Raw genomic sequence first — 13311 nt, 5'->3', positions numbered from 1 at the left:
GCTCTTCATTTATTCTGACCTTGATTTATCTGGAGTGGAGGCATTGTTTTTAAGAAAAATACATGCCACGTAGGTTGTCTGGAAATAAAATGCATTTAAACTCATTTGAGAGGATGCCTCTTAGATGCCTACGTTTTTAAATCCCTCCTTGTGTAGTTTCCTGGAGCAGCTAGAGTCTGGTTGTAGACTACTGCTAGAAAGCATAAGATGGCCTTCAGATAACCTACAGTGAAGACTACTTGTAGCTCTGGAATATAAAAAACAAGAACCAAAAAAGTCTTAATTCTGAGTTTAAATAAAAGGGAAGGTCATGCTCATAGCTGTGTCAACATTTGAAGTGGATTCCTCACACAGTTCATCACCTACAAACAGGAAGTAGTTAACTCTGGAAGAGATCACCAGAAAGAATTAAAAAGAGACCAATACAGGGGATCCCTGGGTGGCTCAGTGGTTTAAGGGCCTGCCTCCCGCCCAGGGCGTGATGCTGGAGACCTGGGATCAAGTCCCACATTGGGCTCCCGGCTTGGAGCCTGCTTCTCTCTCTTCCTCTCTCTCTCTCTCTCTCTCTCTCTCTCTCTCTCTGTCTCTCATGAATAAACAAATAAAACCTTTAAAAAAAAAAAAAAAAGAGAGACCAATACAGTTGGAAGCAAAAAAAAAAAAAAAAAAAAAGGAAAGAAAAATTAATGGGAAAATGTCAAATTATTCAACAAATGGGAAAAATAACTGGCAAAAAAAAAGTCATATTCTCACCTGCCACCATACTCAAATAAATTCCAGATTATTTAAATTTTTAATATGAAAAATAAAACTATACAAAAACTAGGTGAAATATGTGGAATAATTAAGATCTTCAGACACTAGGGATGCCTGGGTGGCTCAGCAGTTGAGGGTCTGCCTTTGGTTCAGGGAGTGTTTCCTGTGGGATCAGGGCCCACATGGGGCGCCCCGCGGGGAGCCTACTTCTCCCTCTGCCTGTGTCTCTGCCTCTCTCTGTGTCTCTCATGAATAAATAAATAAAATCTTTAAAAAAAAATATCTTCAGATACTGATGGATTCTCTGTTTCAAATGTTAAGTCCATCTCCCATTTCCTGGGATAAACTCCACTTGGTCATGACCTGTCATCATTTTCATATACTGTGTTTCAGTTTGCTGGGACACTAAGAATATTTTTTATCTCTGTTCAAGAAAGACACTGCTCTTAAGCTTTTTTTTTGCTTTTTTTTTTTTTTTAATGATAGTCACACACACAGAGAGAGAGAGAGAGAGAGAGGCAGAGACATAGGCAGAGGGAGAAGCAGGCTCCATGCACCGGGAGCCCGACGTGGGATTCAATCCCGGGTCTCCAGGATGGCGCCCTGGGCCAAAGGCAGGCGCTAAACCACTGCACCACCCAGGGATCCCTCTTAAGCTTTTTTGTAGTATCTCTGTCTGGTTTTGGTATCAAGATAACACTGACTTCCTAAAATGAGTTGGGGATTTTTGCTCTTCTGTTTTTAAAATATCTTCCGTTTTTAAAATATTCATTCTAAATATCTGATAGAATTCACTCACTAAGCATAAAGTTGTCTATAAAATTATCTTATTTTTTTTTTTTAATCTATAGTGTCTAGGCACCAGGATGGCTCAGTCGATTGAGTGTTTGACACTTGATCTCACCTCAGATCTTGATCTTAGGGTTGTGACTTCAAGCCCCACACGGCTTACGCTGGGCATGGAGACTACTTTAAAAAACAAAAACAAAGTAAGATAAAATACCTGTTTTCACTTTTTTTTTTTTTTTAATTTTTATTTATTTATGATAGTCACAGAGAGAGAGAGAGAAAGGCAGAGACACAGGCAGAGGGAGAAGCAGGCTCCATGCACCGGGAGCCTGACGTGGGATTCGATCCCGGGTCTCCAGGATCGCGCCCTGGGCCAAAGGCAGGCGCTAAACCACTGCGCCACCCAGGGATCCCCTGTTTTCACTTATTAAAGAATAAGTAAATAAATTTTTTTGTAAATAAAATTTTTAAAAAATAAATAAATCTGTAGGATCTATAATGACATCTCTCCTTTCTTTACAAATGCTGGCAATTTGTTTCTCATTAGTCTTGTTACAGGTTTATCCATTTTAATGATCTTTTCAAAAGACAAGCTTTTAATTTTATTTACTCTCTATTATTTTTCTATGTTCTATTTCATTGGTTTCTACCAATTATCTCAATTATTTCCTTCTACTTATTTTGTGATCAATTTGCTCTTCATTTTCTAGCAGGTTTTTTTTTTTTTAAGATTTTATTTATTTATTCATGAGAATACACAGAGAGGAGAGAGAGAGAGGCAGAGACACAGGCAGAGGGAGAAGCAGGCTCCATGCAGGGGGCCAGACGTGGGACTCAATCCCAGGTCTCCAGGATCATGTCCTGGGCCGTAGGTGGCACCCAACCACTGAGCCACAGGGCTGCCCTCTAGCAGTTTTTTATGATAGCTTAGATCATTGATTCCTAGACCTTTATTCTCTAATAGCAACATTTAAAGCTAAAATGTATTTGAAGGCACTACTTTAGCTACATACTGTCAATTTTAAGATTTTATTTATGGGATGCCTGGGTGCCTCAGCTGTTGAGCACCTATGTCTCTGCGTCTCTCTCTCTCTCTGTGTCTCTCATGAATAAATAAATAAAATCACTAAAAAAAAAAAGAATTAAGGAAACTTGAATACCATCCACCTGTTGGACTTATCTGACATTAACACGCCACAAAAACAGACACATATTCTTTGCAAGTGCACATGGGAAAATCACAAGACAACACATTATGGGTCATAAAACAAGTCTCAATAAATTTAGAAGAACTGAAATCACAGAGAATACATTCTCTAAAAATGAATTAAATGAGAAGTCAGTAACAAAAAGATAACTCGAAAATCCACAAATATTTGGAAATTAAATGACACTCCTCTAAATAAGCCACAGATCAAAGAAAGAAAATTATAAGATAGTTCAAATTGAATGATAATGAAAGCACAACAAATCAAAATTGGTAGTATGGGGACACCGTATCTTCCTCCCTCTGCCTCTGTCTGTCTCTCATGAATAAATAAATAAAATCTTTTTTAAAAAAATTTATTTTTAATTTTTAAAGATTTTATTTATTCATGAAAGAGAGAAGCAGGGCAGCCCCGATGGTGCAGCGGCTTAGTGCCACCTGCAGCCTGAGGTGTGATCCTGGAGACCCGGGATCCAGTCCCATGTTGAGCTCCCTTCATGGAGCTTGCTTCTCCCTCTGCCTGTGTCTCTGCCTCTCTTTCTCTCTGTGTCTCTCATGAATAAAGAAATAAAATCAAGAAAAGAAAAGAAAAGAAAAGGAAAGGAAAGGAAAGGAAAGGAAAGGGAAAAGAAAAGAAAAGAAAAGAAAAGAAAAGAAAAGAAAAGAAAAGAAAAGAAAAGAAAAGAAAAGAAAAGAAAAGAAAAGAAAAGAAGAGAAGCAGAGACACAGGCAGAGGGAGAAGCAGGCTCCATGCAGGGAGCCCGCCCGATGTGAGACCCGACCCCGGGACTCCAGGATCATGCCAGGGACTGAAGGCAGGCGCTCAACCACTGAGTCACCCAGGTGTACCAAGTTTTCTTAATTCTTACTGGTTATCTGTCACATACACTACTAAGACTGGAGTGTTTCTCCTTTCATTTTTGTCAGTTTCTATTTCATATATTTTGAAGCTCTCTTATTGGGTTTATACATATTTACAATTATGTCTTCATGATGAACTGACCATCTTGTCATTAGGAAATGTCCCTTATTGGGGTGCCTGGGTAGCTCAGTCAGGTAAGCATCTGCCTTCAGCTCAGGTCATGATCCTGGGGTCCTGGCAGGGAGGCTCGAGTTTGCTTCTCCCTCTCTCTCTGCCTGCCACTCCCTGTTTGTGCTCTCTCTCTGTCAAATAAATAAAATTAAAAAAAAAAAAAAAAGAAGAGAAAGAAAGAAAGAAAGAAAGAAAGAAAGAAAGAAAGAAAGAAAGAAAGAAAGAAAGAAAACAACTCTCATTATCCATAGTAATAGTTCTTGTTGTAAAGTCTACCTTTAAAAAAAAAAATCTTATTTATTTATGGAGACACAGAGAGAGAGAGAGGCAGAGACACAGGCAGAAGGAGAAGCAGGCTCCATGCAGGGAGCCCGACTTGGGACTCGATCCACGGTCCCCAGGATCACGCCCTGGGCTGAAGGCGGCGCTAAACCGCTAAGCTATGAGGGCTGCCTTGAAGTCTACCTTCTTTGATATTAATATAGCTACTCCAACTTATTTTTTTAAGATTTTTTTGTTTATTTATTCATGAGAGACACACAGAGAGAGGCAGAGACCTAGGAGACATAGGCAGAGGGAGAAGCAGGCTCCATGCAGGGAGCCCGACGTGGGACTCAATCCCAGGTCTCCAGGATCATGTCCTGGGCCGAAGGTGGTACTAAACTGCTGAGCCACTGGGGCTGCCCATCCAGCTTTCTTATAGTTAAGTGTTTGCAAGGTATATCTTTTTCTATTTTTGACCGGAGTGTCTGAACCATTTATGAGTAATTCTATACAGATGGACTTAAGTTTATCCATCTTGTTATGTTTTCTACTTGTCCCAATCCTGTGCTCACTTCAGCAGCTCGTATACTAAAATCTACTTGTCCCATTTCTTCTTTGTTGTCCCTTTTTTTGTTTCTTTTCCTGACATCTTTTCCATTACCTGATAGATAGCTTTTTCAGCATTCCATTTTATCTCCACTTACTTGGAGTTTTTAAGCTATTCTTATTTGGAGATTTGTTTGGTTTGCCTTTTCTTTTATTTTTGGTTTTTGCCTTTTGATTTGTCTGGTTTTAAGAGGTTGCTTGACATTTTACTTTTCTTTTTTTTTTTTTTTTTTTTTAGATTTATTTATTTTTTCAGAGGGAGAGGGGCAGAGACACAGACAGAGGGAGAAGCAGGCTCCATGCAGGAAGCCTGACATGGGACTTGATCCCAGGTCTCCAGGACCACGCCCTGGGCTGCAGGCGGCGCTAAACCGCTGCACCACCGGGGCTACCCTGCTTGACATTTTACATATACATATTTATCCTATCAGTCTAGAGCTTTAAATAATATACAACTTCATGTTGTATACATGAAGTATAACATCAATCTTACAATAGTATGCTTCTATCCCACCCCATCCCTGTGTTATTGTGGTCAGATATTTTATTTCTATATATGCTATAAGCACCCTGATACGTTATTACTTTTAAACAGTTATCTTTTTAAAAATGTTAAAATGAAGGAAAATTATGATCTAAATATTCATATATTTACCATTTTCTCCACTGTGCTTTGTGTAGCTCCAAATTTCCATATGGTGTATTTCTTTGATTTATACTTATAATATATTTTAATATATAATTATAATATACTTAAAAACATTCATTTAACATTTTTGTAGTAAAGATAATAGCTACAGATTCTCTCAGCTTTTATTTGTCTGCAAAAACCTTTAATTTCATTTTTGAAGGACACTTTTCATGGATAGAGAATTTTAGATGGACAAATTTTCCTTTTAGTACTTTAAAGATGTTGTTAAAAATAACGGCTTGTTTTTGCAGTCATTCTCATCTTTGTTCCCTATATGTAATGTATCTCTTTCACAGTTTCTTTGGCTGAATTTAACTTTTTTTTTTTTTTGTCATTGGCTTTTAATACTTTGATTATATTGTTCCATGGTGTGGTTTACTTTATATTTTTTTCTTCGTGAAGTTTGTTGAATTTCTTAGGTCCATGGAGCTATAGTTTTATTAAATATGGAAACGTGGGACACCTGGGTGGCTCAGTGGTTGAGCATCTGCCTTCAGCTCAGGGCATGATCCCAGGGTCCTGGGATCTAGTCCCACATCAGGCTCCCAGCAGGGAGCCTACTTCTCCCTCAGCCTGTGTCTCTGCCTCTCTCTCTGTGTCTCTCATGAATAAATAAAGAAAATCTCTTAAAATAAATCAATAAATAAATAAATGTGGAAAGTTTCTCAGGGGTGCCTGGGTGGCTCAGTGGTTGAGCGTCTGCCTTTGACTTAGGTTGTAGTTCCAGGGTACTGGGACTGATTCCCACACTGGGCTCCTCACAGGGAGCCTGCTTGTCCCTCTGCCTATGTCTCTGCCTCTCTGTGTCTCTACGAATAAATAAATAAAATCTTTTTTTTAATTTTTTTTATTTATTTATGATAGTCACAGAGAGAGAGAGAGAGAGAGAGAGGCAGAGACATAGGCAGAGGGAGAAGCAGGCTCCATGCACCAGGAGCCCGACGTGGGATTCGATCCCCGGTCTCCAGGATCATGCCCTGGGCCAAAGGCAGGCGCTAAACCGCTAAGCCACCCAGGGATCCCTAAATAAAATCTTTTTAAAAATATATGGAAACTTTCTGCCATTATTCCTTTGTCCTTACCACCAACTTTGGGACTACGCCTAGGTTAGAGAAGTCCTGATCATTCTTTCAGTCTTTTTTTTTCTCCTCTATAGGAAAGTTTAGATAGTTTCTATTGCTCTATCTTCAAGTTCACTGATCTTTTCTATAATGTACAATCTGTTGGGGTGCTGGGTGGTGCAGTAGGTTAAGCATCCATCTCTAGGTTTCAGCTCAGGTCATGATTTCAGGATCATGAGATGGAGCCTTGTGTCAGACTCCATGCTCAGTATAGAGCCGCTTAAGACTCTCTCTCTCTCTCTAAAATAAATAAATAAATCTTTTTTAAAAATGTCCAATATGTTAAGCCTATACTGTAAACTTTTCATTTTATATTTACCAGCTCTGGAATTTCCATCTAGTATTTATTTATATCTATCATCTCCTTTCTTATTCATGTTATTCTTTAAATACTTGAACATACTTATAATAACTTTTAAAGTTCTTTTCCGCAAATTCCATTATTTCTTTAATATCCTCGTCTGTTTCTTCTTTTTTTTTTTTTCCTCGTCTGTTTCTATTGACTGGTTCTTTTTTTTTTTTTTTTTTTTTTTTTTTTTTTTTGACTGGTTCTTTTTTTATTTATGGGTCATACTTTCTTGCTTCTCATAACTTGGAATTTTTTGGATGCTGGGCATTGTAAACATTATGTTATTAAGTGTCTGTATATCATTATCTTCCAAGTAAGTAACTTTGGACCCTGAAACCAAAGAAAAGACAACAGTGAAAACACTGGTAACATCCAAATAAAATCTGTAGCTTTATTTTTTTTTTTAATTTTTATTTATTTATGATAGTCACACACAGAGAGAGAGAGAGGCAGAGACATAGGCAGAGGGAGAAGCAGGTTCCATGCACCGGGAGCCTGACGTGGGATTCAATCCGGAGTCTCCAGGATCACGCCCTGGGCCAAAGGCAGGTGCTAAACCGCTGCACCACCCAGGGATCCCTGTAGCTTTATTTCTAACATAGTATCAGTGTTAACTTCCTAGCTTTAACAATGCATCATGGTCATGATAACATTCAGTAAGCTGGATGATGAGTATACAGAAATTCTAAGTACTATCTTTGCAACTTTTCTATAAATCTGAAATCATTTCCAAATAAAAAGGTGCTTTTTAAATTCCTCCTTTTCTGCTATTTATCTTAAGGAATTATTTGTTGTGTTTCCCTTTGAGTTTTCTCCTAATTCAATCTTCATTTCTAAAATGATTTCTTTCTGTTATTTTTCTTTAGTCTTATCGTCTCATTTCTAAGCTTTCTAATTCCAATTTGTTATTCTTTAATGTCTTATTTGGAAACTGAATGGTATTTTTTAATCTCTTTTAACATGTCTCTCTGGCATGCTCTCATTGTCTGTGGGTATATTATAATGCTGCTTACTCCTTTTCCTCATAGAATTTGTTTTAAGATTTTATTTATTTATTCATTGAGACACACACAGAGAGAGGGGGGCAGAGGGGGCAGAGGCACAGGCAGAGAGAGAAACAGGCTCCATGCAGGGAGCCTGACGTGGGACTCGATCCAGGGTCCCCAAGATCAAACCGGGGGCTGCAGGCGGCGCTAAACCACTGCGCCACCGGGGCTGCCCTTCCCTTCCTCATAGAATTTTTGAACCTGATACTTTTCTGTCAATTATGTTGGTGTGTTTAGTTTTCCTGAATTTTGTTCAAATACTTTTTCTAACTTCACAGAGCTCCCTCTTCTGTTGTTTTCATATAGTGTCAAAAAGTGGCAGGATATCTGGCTGACTTAGTCAATGGAACATGTGACCCTTGATCTCAGGGTTGTGAGTTCAAGCCCCATGTTGGGTATAGAGATTACTTAAAATTAAAAACCTTTGGGCAGCCCGGATGGCTCAGAGGTTTAGCGCCGCCTTCAGCCCAGGGTGTGATCCTGGGGACCGGGAATCTAGTCCCACGTCGTGCTCCCCGCATGGAGTCTGCTTCTCCCTCTGCCTGTGTCTCTGCCTCTGTGTGTGTGTCTTTCATCAATAAATAAATCTCTTTAAAAAAAATTCTTTTTAAGTGGCAGTTTGCATTCAAAAATAGTTTACTGGGCAGCCCCGGTGGCGCGCAGCAGTTTAGGACCGCCTGCAGCCCAGGGCGTGATCCTGGAGACCAGGGATCGAGTCCCATGTAGGCTCCCTGCATGGAGCCTGCTTCTCCCTCTGCCTGTGTCTCTGCCTCTCTCTTCGCTCTCTCTGAATGAATAAATAAATAAATCTTAAAAAAAAAAAAAATAGTTTACTTTTGGGCAGCCCCAGTGGCCCAGTGGTTTAGCGCCACCTTCAGCCCGGGGTGTGATCCTGGAGACCCCGGATCGAGTCCCACATCGGGTTCCCTGCATGGAGTCTGCTTCTCCCTCTGCCTGTGTCGTCGCTGTCTCTCTCTCTCATGAGTGAATAAATAAAATCTTTAAAAAATAAAAACTTTTTTTTGTTTTGTTTTGTTTTGTTTTTTAGGGACGCCTGGATGGCTCAGCAGTTGAGCATCTACCTTTGGCTCAGGGCATGATCCTGGAGTCCTGGGATTGAGTTCCGCGTCAGGATCTCCACTGGGAGCCTGCTTCTCCCTCTGCCTCTGTCTCTCCCTCTGTGTGTGTCTTTCATCAATCAATACATAAAATCTTAAAAAAAAAAAAAAACTGTTTTTAAAGTGGCAGTTTGCATTCAAAAATAGTTTACTTTTTGGGCAGCCCCTGTGGGTCAGCGGTTTAGCACCGCCTTCAGCCCAGGGCCTGATCCTGGAGACCAGGGATCAAGTCCCATGTCAGGCTCCCTGCATGGAGCCTGCTTCTCCCTCTGCCTGTGTCTCTGCCTCTGTGTGTGTGTGTGTCTCTCTCATGAGTAAATAAATAAAATCTTTTTTAAAAATAGTTTAGTTTTTAAAAAGTAGTTTTCTTTCTTAGATTATCTAATTCTTTTTGCCCTTTCCACTTTTAGCTGAATGTTCTTTTTAGTCTAGTGCGTGGTTTTGTTTTTTTTTTAACTCTAGCTTATCAATTTTTATTCTTCTGATAAATTTCCAAAGTGTGGGGACTTGTCTTTAAGTAGAACACAGGCTACTCAATTTCAAGAGTTCATGTTTCAAGAGGCTAGAGTGCCCTGTACCTTTAGGCCTTACCCTAAAGCCCTTTGTTCTCATACTTGATTGGAGTGGGCAAAGTTCTCCCAGTCTTAGTAGCTGCTCTCAAATTGACCTGATGTACCTTGCATCATGTCTGACACTCTCTCATAATTGTTCAGGTCCATCAGATGCCCTGTGGCTTCCCTCTGTTCTCTCTTGCACAGATTCCCATAACATATCATGGTTGTTGGTGCTTGTATTTTTAGTTTTGTTGTAAATGTCATTGCTAGGTCCTTAACTTGGTAAACCAGTTGCTCTGTTTTCATATGAGGATTCAAGAAGTTTCAAATTTATACTGCCCCACTCTAGCCATCTTCCCAGAATTCTAACATGTATCTTTGTTTTTTTTTTAAGATTTTATTTATTCATGAGAGACACAGAGGCAGACATAGGCAGAGGGAGGAGAGGCATGCTCCATGCAGGAGCCAGAACAGGACTCGATCCAGGAACTCAGGGATCACATCCCGAGCCAAAGGCAGACGCTCAACCACTGAGCCACTCAGGTGCCCCTGTATGCTTCTTTTTGATAATGTTGTTTATTATGTGTTTGGTATATAATCTTTACAGTAATTTTTTTAATGGTTTCAGAATATTCCACTGAGTAGAAGTATCAAAATTTACTCAGCCTGTCCCTTACTGTTGGTCACGTGAGCTGTTTCCATTTTTCTGCTGTCTCAAATAATGTCGTCATAAATACCTTTGTGCACTTAGATTTTTGTTTTTGTTGAATAATTTCCTTATGACGGAATCCCAAGAGTAGGATTACTGGGTCAAGGGTAGGAACATCTCCCTGGGTCTGGCAATCTATAATCCGAAAATGTGTTTTGAGAATTATTTTTCTTATTATAGGGGAAAGGTTAAGACTCAGTTGTTGATATTAAGGATCACATGAGGGAAATAAGACTATTTCCCAGGATCACTGTTATTCTATCCTTTCTCCCAGCCATCAGTTGTTCCTATTCATTTTACTCAACTTTCATTTTTCATTCATTTAACCAACATGTTGATAGCCTACCATGTGTCAGTGTGATTTCTCTCCCACACATTAGAGTGAACCCCACAAGTATATGTGGTGTTTTGCTCAAGGACTGATCCAACACACTAATACAAAGGGTGTGCAATGGCCTAGATTCACTGTGAGCATTAAGGGTGCTATGGGCTGTCCTTATTTGACCCCTCCTGACATACCTGAGACTATTCAAACAACCCTACAATATTTGGATTCAATATATCTGGTAACAGCAATCCACCTTCCTCCATAAGCAGGCTTAGCCCTATTCTAGGGCAGACTTGAATAGAAAAGGGAAGACCTAAGCAATTTCAATGCAGCAGCTGGTATAGTTGCCCAGAAATAATCTCGTTATTTTTATCAAAAACAAAACAAACAAAAAACTGGTAAGCTAAAAATAGCTTACATACCCCATGGTCTCCTAGTCTCAATCTAACAGCTATGTTGATTCAATCTGTATACCTGACTTTCCGCCTCAGTCCCCCTGTCTTTCCATTGCCCCCTGAAAACTGAGTGTTGTCCTGAACCCAAGTCCTCTTGGCTTGGGTTCTGGTTGTGTTTACAAATCCCTGTCTGCCCTGGTCAGCACTCTCCCACAGAGGGGCCAAACCCTGCTCTCCGACTCCCAGCCACAGGCTGAGTTTATGTATTCCATGGCCTGAGTATTGAAAAACAAGATCCTATGCCTGTCTCTTCTTCATGCTCCACAGCTGCACCCTGACACTGGATGGAGCCCTGCAATCACAAGCCTTGCCCCAACCTGGCTAGAATTCACCACATCTCTAGAGCCCCTGCCAGGACCAGTTAACTCCTGGGGCCCATCCCATCTAGTCCACGTTGCTGAGGAGCCTGCATAACTCATGTTCAAGCCTGCTGAGTTAATAATCATCTTCCCAACCACAATGTTTTACAGGTGAGGAAATAAGTGCCAGAGAATAAAAGTGACTTTGCAAAAGTGAAATAGCAAGTTTGTGTCAGATCTAGGCCTAGAGCTCAAGGTTTCTCATTCCTTTTTTTTTTTTTTTTTTTTTGGTTTCTCATTCCTAAGAGGAAACGAACGGGTAGGATACCAGAGAAATTTAGGAATAGATTCCAAAGCAGAAGTCCAATTATAAGCCCTCATGCCCCTGGGGTGGGGAAGGAGAGAAGGCCCCAGGATTTGAGAATAAGATAGGTTCTAGGGCAGCCCGCGTGGCTCAGCGGTTTAGCGCAGCCTTCAGCCCAGGGCCTGATCCTGGAGACCCAAGATCGAGTCCCGTGTTGGGCTCCCTGCATGGAGCCTGCTTCTCCCTCTGCCTGGGTCTCCTGCCTCTCTCTCTCTCTCTCTGTGTCTCTCATGAATAAATAAATAAATAAAATCTTAAAAAAAAAAAAAAAAAGATAGGTTCTAGTTTTCAGGACAGGCCATAAAGTCAGGAAGTATGAGCAGCAAAGTTGACTTTATGTGGAACATCAGGATCATCAGACTGGATCTATCAAATGCCTCTTACAACTCCAGAATGTTTCAGGGACCTGGAACAGAGCTGGGCCTATACATGCAGATCAGGGGATCACATTATAGGCCAAGGGAAGGGAAAAGATAGGAAACTGAGGAAAGACATAGGAGCCAGAAACAAAGTTGACACATGTAGATGCTCGGCTAGCTCACATGTCAGCTGGGGCCTCTCTGCATCATTTGCTCCAAATATACATCACCATGGCCTATGGAAATCCCAAACTTTCCCTAGGGTTTTTGAAAATGCACACGATACATATATTCTCACATCCTGACCTCTCAGGAGTAATGTTCTTTAAGTACAGTCTTCGTTCATTTCCAAATCAATCCAGGGATAAAAATTAGCCCTTTCTTGAGAAAAAAAAATTTTTTTAAGATTTTATTAATTTATTTGAAAGAGAAAGATAGTGGGAGAGAGCAAGCAAGGGAGGAGCAAAGGGTAGAAGCAGACTCACCACTGAGCATGGAGCCTGATGCAGGGCTCAATCCCGTGACGCTGAGATCATGACCTGAGCCAAAATCAAGAGTCAGACATCCAACCAGGAGCCACTTTGCCTCAGGGAAAAAAATTTTTAAACATACCATGTATGAGATTGCAAAACTTTGCAGAAAATGTTGGGAGTATGACAGGGAGGGAGTTGTCCCTGTCACATCACTCACTATACAACAGACAACCTAGAAATCCTCATTGTACATTTGTGCTATCCTGGCCTTGTTAGCCACTCCCTTATGATGGTTTCCTCTTTTGGTCCTAATACTGCACCTCACGCTCATTGTACCCATCCTCACATAATCTTCTGCTTCCTCTTTTTCCCTTCTTATCTTCTATTCTTTCTTCTCCAAAGTCAAAAACAAATTTCCTTCCTTATCTCAATGCAGAGAGGCGGGGGCAGGAGGTGAGGTGGGGGCACATTCTTACACTCCTACTGCTTCTTTACCAAACTCTTTTTTTCAAACAAGTTACTTCCCTCCTATAGAGGAATTCCAGTGCCAGATATTAAAGCAATTCAAAAATTTTTTCCACCTGAATACACATGTGTAAACAAAAGTATGCAGAATTATTCTGATGCATAGCTCATGCCAGATCAAGCACTATAATTGTCCTATTCAAAATTGACTGAAAATAAAGTTTAGAACATCCTGTCTGATTCAGAATTGTGCCCTTGGCCATTAAAGCTCAGCTGAATCCCAGAAATCATGAAAAAACTCTGTCTTATGCCCCTTGAAGGTATT

The 13311-nt window shown here is 40.3% G+C and overlaps 1 protein-coding gene across 5 annotated transcripts in view; it reads right to left on the bottom strand.

Moving 5' to 3' along the window:
- The window catches only part of LOC106560154 (60S ribosomal protein L17-like), a 59313-nt gene that overhangs the window by 21343 nt on the left and 24659 nt on the right, over nt 1-13311 (bottom strand). Inside the window, exons 2-3 of one of the 5 annotated variants that reach the window (XM_038569040.1) lie at nt 12534-12633; nt 1661-1725 (exon numbers count right to left, since the gene is read on the bottom strand). The exons of 2 other annotated variants lie outside the window; for them this stretch is intronic. The gene's annotated coding sequence lies outside the window, so the exon portion shown is untranslated. The remainder of the gene's footprint in view (nt 1-1660; nt 1726-12533; nt 12634-13311) is intronic. 2 more of the 5 variants (XM_038569039.1, XM_038569041.1) reach the window with 2 other exon arrangements.

Source organism: Canis lupus, chromosome 21 (genome assembly GCF_011100685.1).
Source record: "Canis lupus familiaris isolate Mischka breed German Shepherd chromosome 21, alternate assembly UU_Cfam_GSD_1.0, whole genome shotgun sequence".
Lineage (NCBI taxonomy): Eukaryota > Metazoa > Chordata > Mammalia > Carnivora > Canidae > Canis > Canis lupus.
This window is presented reverse-complemented; position numbering and strand designations above follow the sequence as displayed.